The sequence below is a fragment of the Mustela putorius genome, unplaced genomic scaffold (genome assembly GCF_011764305.1).
Source record: "Mustela putorius furo isolate JIRA1106 unplaced genomic scaffold, ASM1176430v1.1 tig00000743_pilon_pilon_pilon, whole genome shotgun sequence".
Lineage (NCBI taxonomy): Eukaryota > Metazoa > Chordata > Mammalia > Carnivora > Mustelidae > Mustela > Mustela putorius.
The window spans coordinates 2,885,078-2,895,356 of NW_025421464.1; the positions used below are offsets into that span (position 1 = coordinate 2,885,078).

Sequence of the window (10,279 nt, forward strand, 5' to 3'; positions counted from 1 at the left end):
TAGTTCCCTGGCCTGAGGTACAGGTCCATGCCGCTGAGCCTATGTTTCCCACCAACTCAGGAAGGTAAGTTTTTTGAATCACCGGATGAGGATCATCATAATCACAAAGCTCACCAGCCTAATGGCAACCATTTGCGGAGCACTTCCAATGGGTAGAGTGCTGCACTCGGTATTCATAAGAAGGCTGAGGGAGAAGTATGTGTATGTATCATCCACATTTTCCAGATGAGGAAACTGAACCTCCAAGACCCTACATTGCCCAGATTTCCCGGCAAGTAGGTGGCAGAGCTGGAATTCCATCCCAGGCCTGTTCTGGCTCTGAAGCCAGGGCACATCACCACCAAATTCTTCTGTAAAAGGAGGATAATATGTCCTCCACCCAATGTCATGTGGTGAAGCAACTTGCCCTAAATCCCACAATCCCACACCTGGTAAGAGGTGGAGGGCTTCAGACACTATTCTTGTAACTGTAACACGTGCAGCCTCTCACAGAGGGCAGTGAGCACCTCTACCGGGGAAGACTATATCCAGGCAGGAAAAACTGTACATCCAGCATCCTTGGGCATATATACAGGTTGTGTATGGCCACTTCACTTCTTGGACTCTTCATTTCTTGCTCTATACTATGAGGAGAAGCATGTCTCCTCTCTGAAACTTACTGGCCCCATCTATAGAATAGACTACATGAATTCTGTAGCCACCATAGACCCAAGCTCTGGGGAGACCCTCTCAGAGAATGATCCCACAGGTGACCCTCTCTGCCTGCTCCCCCACAAGTACCTGACCCAAGATGCTAAAGGTCTCTGGCTTTTTCATTTTCCTCTGTGGGTTGCTCGCCTCATCCTCTGCTCAAGAGGCCCTATCCAGAGCTTCCTTCCAGATCACCAATGGTGAAACTGCCCTGCCTTCGTTCACACCTGGCCTTGTCAGAACCATAGGCCTCTCCTAAAAGTCTAGACCGTGAGCCATTGTAGGTTAAGTTCTAATTAGCATCATGCCTGGGACAGAGTTAACATGATGAATCATTAGCTGCTCTGATCATCCCAACATCACTATATTTAATACTGTTCTCCCAAGATTCCCCTCTTTCCTATCTCCTTGCCCTGATCTATTTATTAAAACCCACCATCAAAAGGCCCACCCCAGCTGGACTGGCCCCTGCTCCCCTCTCCTACCACTCCCCATTCACTGGCTCCCCTCCTGCCACAGTAGCCTTCTCAACACATTGAGCACACCCCAGGACCTTAACACTTGCTGTTCCCTCTGCCTGCAACACTCTTCCACTAACTATCAACATGGCTCCCTCCCTTCCTTCAAGTCTCTGCTTGAATGTTGCCTTTGCAGAAAACATTCCTTGACATCCTTGCATGAATTATTGCCCTCACCCAATACTATCAATTCCTCAGTCTGTCTTTTATTTTCCCTCATGACAGAAAGAGCTTCACAGGATACATGTATGGCTGTGGTGGTTAAAATAATGAAATGGGTTAAAGCCTCTGCCTTCAGCTCAGGTCATGATCTCAGGGTCCTGGGATCGAGCCCCACATCGGGCTCTCTGCTCAGAGGGGAGCCTGCTTCCCCGCCCCACCCCACCCCCCGGCTCTTTCTGCCTGCCTCTCTGCCTACTTGTGATCTCTGTCTGCCAAATTAAATAATGAAACGTTTTTCTAAATTCCCTGGGAAGAATCCCCTGCTCAGAGACTCCCCAAGTGATGCCCCTCATCACTCCAACCATCTCACCTTCTGCCCCAGGACTCCAGCCTCCTCACCAAGAAAAATCTAATGAGTCAATACTTGGCAGAGCCCAGGAACCACAGGACCTGGCTACAGAGCTATGGTTGATGTCCTTTCTGATTGGTTGGTGCCTGTGCCCAGCGGGTTCTTGAATATTTTGAAACCAGCCCCTTCATAGCACTTATCTGCACTTGACTCATGCACGTCCCTTTATTTGCTACTTTATCATCTCTCTTCTCTCATCCCCACCAGAATGCCAGCTCCACGAAGGCAAAGAGTGCTGCCTGTTCTCACAGGTGCAGCCTGGCATGGCCCTAGCGCACAGCAGGCCTCTACAAATATTTGCTGAATGATTGTGCCTGGAACTTGGCCCAACACCAAGCAGGCCAGGAAAACTAGGTGAATGAGGAGTAAGATCCACACATGGGACATGCTCAGAGGTCAAGGCTACATCTGAGAATCTTTGGCATCTAAATGTCTAATGTTGGGGTTTGGGGGCGGATATGTTTTTCAGCTTTGACACAAGGACTCCCTGGTACGAACATTCTCTCTGCCCTGCAGACAACTGACTTCCAGGGGTCACTGAAGAATGTCTTCAGCCTTGCAAGAGGAAACCACATCCTGGGCGGCCTGCTCACCAACGGAGATGCTACTTTTATGTGAGTGGTCTCAGATCAGAACCCCCCACGTCCAGACTGTCCTGGTTTGTTGGTTTATGAGCACCCTCCTGGCATTTTCTTGACTCTACAGAAGGCCTTTCCTCAATTAACAGCCCTTCCCACTCCAATGGGCTAAGACCCACTGGTGGAGAAATATTCCTACTGGGGGTAGAGACAGAAGCTAGGGAGATGCTGAAGACAGTTTCAGTCATTTTTTCTGGGAAGAGAATGGCTGCTCACTTCCAGTCTCTTCCCCTCTCTGAGACTCAACTCCTGCCCCGTTACATGGGGAACTATAGCATCTGACCCCATTGGACTGTCATAAATATTAAGTGAAATAAAACGTGCTTACACAGCTCCCTGCCCTCACTAAGTCCTCAGTCAACAGTACCAGTTTGGACAACCTCTGTTGTAACAATGTGGCAATCACAAAAATTGATGCCACCTGACCACCAGAGCTTAGAAGACCCAGGTCCCTCTTCTTAGTATGTTCAAAACTGCTGCTGATTCCCACCCCTACTCGCCCCCCACACCCATCCCAGCCTGCTGCTCCCCAGCCCAGCCGATCTTAGATAATGAAACTCCGCCCGTCCAGTCCCTCTGACCTAAAATCCTGACACCATCCAATGCCCCTCTCTTCACTCACTCCCCCAGGCAGCCTCTCCACACACCCTGTCAGCCAGGCATCTGGCCATTTTCTCCACCTCCTCTGGTCTGAACCACCATCAACTCCCTATGAGTAATGGTCCCAGGTCCCCTTGCTTCCACTGCAAGCCTCCTCCTACTCCATTCTGTTCCATCCATATTCAGAAGCCTCGTTCTAAGAAGTCAGCCAGACACTGGAACTCTCTTGCTCAAACCCCCCAATGTCTTCAAGTTGCTCAGAACCAAACCCAAAGGTCTTACCATGGGCCCACAGGCCCCCTGCGACCCAGCCCGGACGGCCCTCTCCCCTCCCCCCTACCCACCTGTCACACCGAGCCCATTGCTGTTCCAGCTTCAGGGCCTATGCACTTACTCTGTCTTCTGCCTGGCCCTTTCTTCTTCCCCTAGCTGTCCTCATGACCCTAACTTCATTCATGACCCTGCCCCAGTGTCACCTGCTGTGAGAAGCCTTCCCTGACGCTCTAAAATATCACTCCTCCCAGTGTCATCCTCTTCACCTGAACTCGCTAGGCTTTTTCTTCACTGCACCCATCACCTGACACATTTTGTATGCATTCACTTACTGCATTTATTGTTTTACACATATATGCTCTGCCCAAGCTGTCTATAGCTTTCTGTCTTCTACTCATTATTTAGTCACTCATTTATTCCAGCCTGCTAGACATGACCACTCTGTGATGCATTAAGGCAACAAGTTCTTTTTGCTCAGGACCAGATTCCCTGAGCGTAACAGTTATGCAATAAATTACATGATTAATGAGTCAGTAACCATTTTTGCATATGTCCAGCTTCTGCTCTGCAGGGGACCTGCCTTTGCACAATGTGGGGTCCACCTCCTGCTAGAGTCATAACCTTCCCTGTTGTGCTGTTTTTTCACCCAGGGTACAGATCACAGACTTTTTGACTCCTCCAGATCTACCTTGAGAACCCCCCTAACTTCAAAGGGGTCAAGTTACGGATACCATTGGCATTTTCCATACAAATAAAGTAAGGAACACTTTGTACAGTTCCATCCACATTCGCACTGATGTGTGGGTGTGGGAAGCAGCCATAACTAAAGGGTGTCCAGTGGAAGTCTCGTTGTGTGGTTGGGGCAAACACACCCTCCATCTCTGGGCTTGGGCCACTCTCTATGGTCGGTTTAGAGCATGGGAACACTTGAATGCCTCCAAGCTGGGGCCTCCCTAGGAAAAACAGAGCAGGCTGAGCCAGTTTCCTCTCTCTGCTTTATACAGAGAGCCCCACCCTCATTTATTTGGATTTCCTGAACCCACTCCCCTGACTGAATACAACTTAAGACAATGACACAGAATCTGCTCTAGACCCCAATGCCCCTTGGCACTATTGCCTAGAGATTGTGCACGGATGTATTTTCTTTGGTCTATACAGTGTATCTTCAGAGAGAACAGGCCTTCTTCGTTCATCCCAGCTGTCACCCCCTTTCTGTAAAACCAGTCCCTTATCCATTTCTCCCTTATCCATTTCTCAATGGTCTCCCTTGCCCATTTCCAGCTCAAGCCTGGCCCTGGAGGCAACGGCATTTGTGAACTCAAGAAGAGTACTTTCCAACAAAGTCACAGTTTTTCAAATTTGATAGGATTCTATACCTAGAATCCACCATTTCCTTTCTAACTGTCCCCGGAGCCAGACATAGCTCCTGAACACGACCTGCCTGGCTTCCAACTGGCTGGATGCACGACTTGGAGAAAGCCATCCTCATTCACCTGAATCATCTCTTTTGAGAAATGGGGAAATTATCTTTACAGGGTAATTTCGAGGGTCTGTGCAAACATGTGAGAACATTCTGGAAACAAATGGCAGGAAAGTAAGCTCTGTTGCTCTCTCCCACCAGCCTTCGTTCTTCCCTCCCACAGGTTTCTGGCTCTTAATCCCTACATATTCCACGTACAGACAGATATGAGAGTCCAGCTTTATTTGGAGAAGGGTGTAGACAGCAAAGACGGACTTGTCTTTGGACACTGCAGGATTACACCTGACACTGTATGGATCTAGTCCAAAAATCTGTAAGTTCTCCTTGTTTCTCTCTCTCTGCATCCCACTGGTTGGGACGTAGCCCCAATGAGACTTCACCGGAAAGACCTCACCAGCAAAACAATCCCTTCTCCAATGAGCCTTTTGTGCATCTGGGGATGCGTGTCTTACAAAAAGAACTTCATGTCATTTTAAATTTCTGTTTAATATGAAAATTGTATTTCCACGGACATGAAAAGAGATTCACTGAATAGTATCGAGGACAAACAAAGTAGACTTACTCCATTATTGGCTGACATTTAGGTTATTTCTGAATTTTTTGCTACTGTAAGTAATCCTGAACGTTTTGGTGCAGGAATTTATAGATTCTTAAGATTACTGAAAGAGTATAAACAGTTTTATGACTTTTAAACTTGAAGGTATGTCATAGTTGTAAGACATTCCAAATCCCTTATCAAATACCATAGAACTGACATAGAACTCTCGCTGGCATTGGTCAAATTTTACCCCATAGTCAATCTGGACGAATTATTCTCATTTTTACAACTTCTCTCTTTAGTAAGGATTTTCAGCAGAAAATCCCATAGATGTCATTCTCTTGACTACCAGTAGAACAAGGATTTCACCATCTGTTTATTGGTCTGTGACACCTTCTCTTCAGAGTAACTGTTTTCAGGGGTTTGCCCTTTTGCTAAGTGTTATCTTCTAAATTTATAATCTCTTTTTTACTATCTTCTTTTATAAGATTTTTTAAAAATTTAGGCTCATGTCCATGATTAACTGAACCCAACAGTCATCACCAACCTATTATACACTGGGTCTTTTTCATTTGTTAATTCTTTCTGATTCATCTCCCAGTTGCTCACTCAAGAAAGATCTGAGTGTGAAATCCTTTCTGAGCTCTTAGACCTCTGGGGACGTCCTGTCCTGTTCCAGATAACTAAACCCTTGATTCACAACCATTTCCCCCAGGGGAAATTCTGTCAATGTGGCTCCGTGCCCTTTGAGATGTTGAAGAAAACTAGTCTTTCCTTTGAGGGACATCTGAATCCTCAGGCCAAAAGTGGTAGATTAGCCGATTTATATATAAAGCAAACACTTTGCCCGAGAATGAGATTTACCCTTACCTATAAGGATCATGGACTGAGTCAAAAATCTGAAGACATACTATATTGCTATTTCCCTACTTCCTTCTCCTCTCCCCCAACAGAAGAATGACATTACAATACTCCTGCCATGAAGGCATGACCATAGGGCTAAGGAAGAAAGTTTTGTTGTCATATTAGATAATGACAGTGATGTGGTTTTGGAATATAGATGAGGTTCAGTGGGGTGGAATCCGCAGCCCACAACCAAGAAAGAATTCTTGAGATGTCTTTGGTGCAAAATGGTAGTTTATTAAAGCATGGGGACAGGACCCGTGGGCAGAAAGAGCTGCTGCACCGGGGTTGTTTGGTGTGGCTGATTATATACTGTGGGATTAGGGGAGGTAAGGAAAAAGGGAGGTACTTTCATATGTTAAAGACTCACAGGATACTGGAACACTTGCCCTTGTCAAGTGAAGGTTGTTTTTCCTTCTAATAAGGCAGTAACAGTAAGATAGTTGGGATCTTCCTGGACAAACAGTACACTCTGCCTGCTTCAAGTACCTAGCTATGGGCTGCAGATGATAAGTACATTTAATTGTATCTACATTTCCTTCTGGAAGCTAGGTTATTGACAGAAATGGTTTGTTCCTGTAAATTGCTAAGACATTTGTAAACTAATGGAGACTCATGTCCTGCAGGATTGTGATCTCTATAAATCAACTATTTGTTTTTCCTTTCCTTAGCTTTAAGGCAGCCAGGAGTGCATGAGGAATGTCACATATATCCCATGTGTGTGTGGGGGGGGTGCGTTGTGGGGTGTCAGCTCTGCTTTGTCCTAACCATGCCTTCTGTTCCCTCATCAAGGGGAACAGGAAAGTGCCAGAAAGAGAGTGATCAGGACCTAAAAGGGTGATAGAAGCTGAAGAAGGGATTCCAGATGAGAGAATAAAATAGGCAAGGAGAAGGGGGGTCATGGGGAACAATGATGAGGCAGGGTGATTTCAATTGGAAGATTAATTTTAAGGAGCCCTAAGAGGTAGTTTGCAGTGGAAGGGCAAGGTTGGGTCATGGAATGCCCTGGAAACAGGAGGCTTAAATAACGTGGGGTCAGCTAAGCACATAAGTGATGTAAATACAGGAGAGTTTGGGAGAATTTAATCTGTTCTGCTTTCATTCTTCATTTAGCGTCACCCCAGTGAAAAAAATTATTGTGGAAAACGTAGAGAGAGTCCTGGGAGACCTGATAATCCATCATTTGGAAGCAAAAGTAAGTATACAAACCCAGACTACTTCAGTTTTTTAGTCTGAGACCTAGAGTTTGGTGGACCACATCTTCTTAATCAACTGGAAGGAAATCGGGATGCCCGGGTGGCTCAGTCAGTTAAGCGTCTATCTTTGGCTCAGGTCATGATCTCATGGGTCCTGGGATCCAGCTCCATATTGGGTTCCCTGCTCAGTGGGGAGTCTGCCTCTCCTTCGCCCTCTGCCCCTTCCCAAATTTAAAGATTTTAAATAAAATCTTTAAAAAGGAAATCTTCGGGCGCCTGGGTGGCTCAGTGGGTTAAGCCGCTGCCTTCGGCTCAGGTCATGATCTCAGGGTCCTGAGATCGAGGCCCGCATCGGGCTCTCTGCTCAGCAGGGAGTCTGCTTCCCTCTCTCTCTCTGCCTGCCTCTCCATCTACTTGTGATTTCTCTCTGTCAAATAAATAAATAAAATCTTTAAAAAAAAAAAATAAAAAGGAAATCTTCCAGGAAGGAGAGTTGGGGAGAGTGGAAGTGGCGTTTATCAAGCTCTCACTGTGCAACCAGCACTGGTAAAGTGCTTTACAGATATTATTTAATATTTAAAGTCAAAATCGGAGTCTGGGTAATGAGATAAGCTGATAAGACTCTCCAAGACTCCATTTCTTATCTCTAAAATAAGTATAAGTAATCATAAAATGAACAGCTAATTTTCATTAAGCACAAAGGCACTGTGCTAAAGATCTTTCATGAATTTTCTTATCCTCCAAACAATCTCTTATTCTAAGTAACAGTATGATGTCCATTTTTCACATTTAAGAAAAAGTTCCAGAGATGGCCAATGACTTACCTAAGTCACAGAGCTGCCACATAGCTCAGCTGACATGTGACCCCAGGCAGTCTGTTCCCCCAACCCCCTGCTTGGTTGTTCCCTAGGATAGATTGTCTTAGAAAGAGAACTTGCCTTGACTGCCCCCTGAATATTCACACTCCATTGGTGGAGCCCTCGTCCTGACTCTTGCATACTTTCTTGTCTTTCAGATGTGTCCCTTCATTAATTCATGTCTTTATAACTTGAATCCGTAAATGACTAACTAACTGATTAGTAAGTGCTGGTAGTGAGAAGACCAAGGAAGACCCCAGGAGAAAGCTTAGACTTCTCCCTCACTTTTATCTCCTCTCCCCTAACACTTCTCCCATCCTCAACAAGGCAGAATGGTTCCTGCTAACTCGCTCCTCATAAACTCAGCTGCTGCTTACTGAGGGAGTCCGTGGTCCCATGCCCAGGGTCAAGCACGCCACCTGCACTGACCATTGAAATCCTCCATCATGGGGTGCCTGGGTGGCTCAGTGGGTTAAAGCCTCTGCCTTCAGCTCAGGTCATGATCCCAGGGTCCTGGGATGGGGCCCCACATCAGGCTCTCTGCCCGGCAGGGAGTCTGCTTCCTCCTCTCTCTCTGCCTGCCTCTCTGCCTGCTTGTGATCTCTGTCTGTCAAATAAATAAATAAAATCTTAAAAACAACAACAACAACAACAAAAAGAAATCCTCCATCACTAGCCAAATACATGCTGGTTTCAATTCCATTCTGGCCCCAAAAGCCTAGAGAAGCTGAGCTATAAATGGGAGCTTCTCTGGGGGAAAAAAGCTGCCTGATTTCTACTTATCCTTCTAGAATGGATGTTACATAATGAGCAGAAAATTGGCCTGGTTTTAGCCCAAAGACTGCCTCCTTCCAGTAGACTCTATCTCCAGCACCCAAAGTTTCCAGGTCTGCCAGAAGCCAAGCAGGCAGCTGAGGCCCCCAATGGGAATCTGAAAACCAGCAGAATTTCTGGACTGAAAGGACTATTCCTCTGTTCACTGAAGACTCATTCATCCTACCAAGTGTTAACTGCTGGAGTTTCTAAAGTTCCTTTAAATTATCTCTCCCAGCAAGCAGTTTTCTGGCCTCTGTTCACATACCTCCACTGACACGGAGCTCACTACTGATGAAGTAGGAAGCTTGAGGCAATTAATCTGAATGAATCCTAAAGCTCTCAAAATGCGGCTCCCAGATTCACCCAAAGTAAATGTCAGTGGGGCAGCCTGACCAATACCCTCACTCCGCTGATACTAGGCCACCATTCTGGAGACATGGCTAGGCAAATGGGGATCAACTGCTGTAATGCCCACTTCCTCCACAGTCTCGTTTCAGTGTATAGTTCTTAAGTTACTAGCTTGGGAGGGAGCAGTTGTTCCCCCATTTATAGCTGAGGAAACCAAGGCCCAGAACTGTCAGTGAAGGGATCAAAGATGCCGGGGACTAAGTAGAGCCTCCAGCCCCACCCGCATGTCCCCAGGGGTTTGGTTCATTCCCTAACCCTGCTCTGCCCCTGTCTGGAACAGGAGAAAACTCCTTTGACCTCTCGATCCTCCTTCACTTCCACTGTCTCATAGTATCTGTTTTGCCTTTTAGGTCTGCTGATGCAGCAGGGCAGGTTCCAAGCCACCATCCAAATGCCCTCGAAGTAAAGGAGCCACTGTTGCACCAGTCCGGTGAGAGATCAGAACATATTTCCATTCCTTAGTGACGGCACTTGGCCTTTAGGGTCATTATAGATGGGCCATTCACTCATTCGTAAAATTTCAGTTAAGCTTCTACTATGTGCTAACTGCTAGGGATACGGCCATGAACAACACAAGACTGTTCTCTTGGCATTTCTATCTTAGTTGAATGTACTAATAATGAACTAGGAAACAAGTGCAGAGTCATTTAAATTCCAGAGGGTTGTGGGTACTATAAAGGATACCAAGTAGAGTCTGAGAGAGTGACAGGGGCAGAGAGGGGCAGAGAGTAGAGGCAGTCAGAAGGCTCTGTGAGATCTTTCAGCTGAGCCATGAATGATAAGGCAGGAGT

General features: G+C 46.4%; 1 pseudogene; it reads left to right on the plus strand.

Moving 5' to 3' along the window:
* Window positions 1-790: 790 nt before the first annotated feature.
* On the plus strand, window positions 791-9,894 carry LOC101683136 (annotated as a pseudogene).
* Window positions 9,895-10,279: the final 385 nt, after the last annotated feature.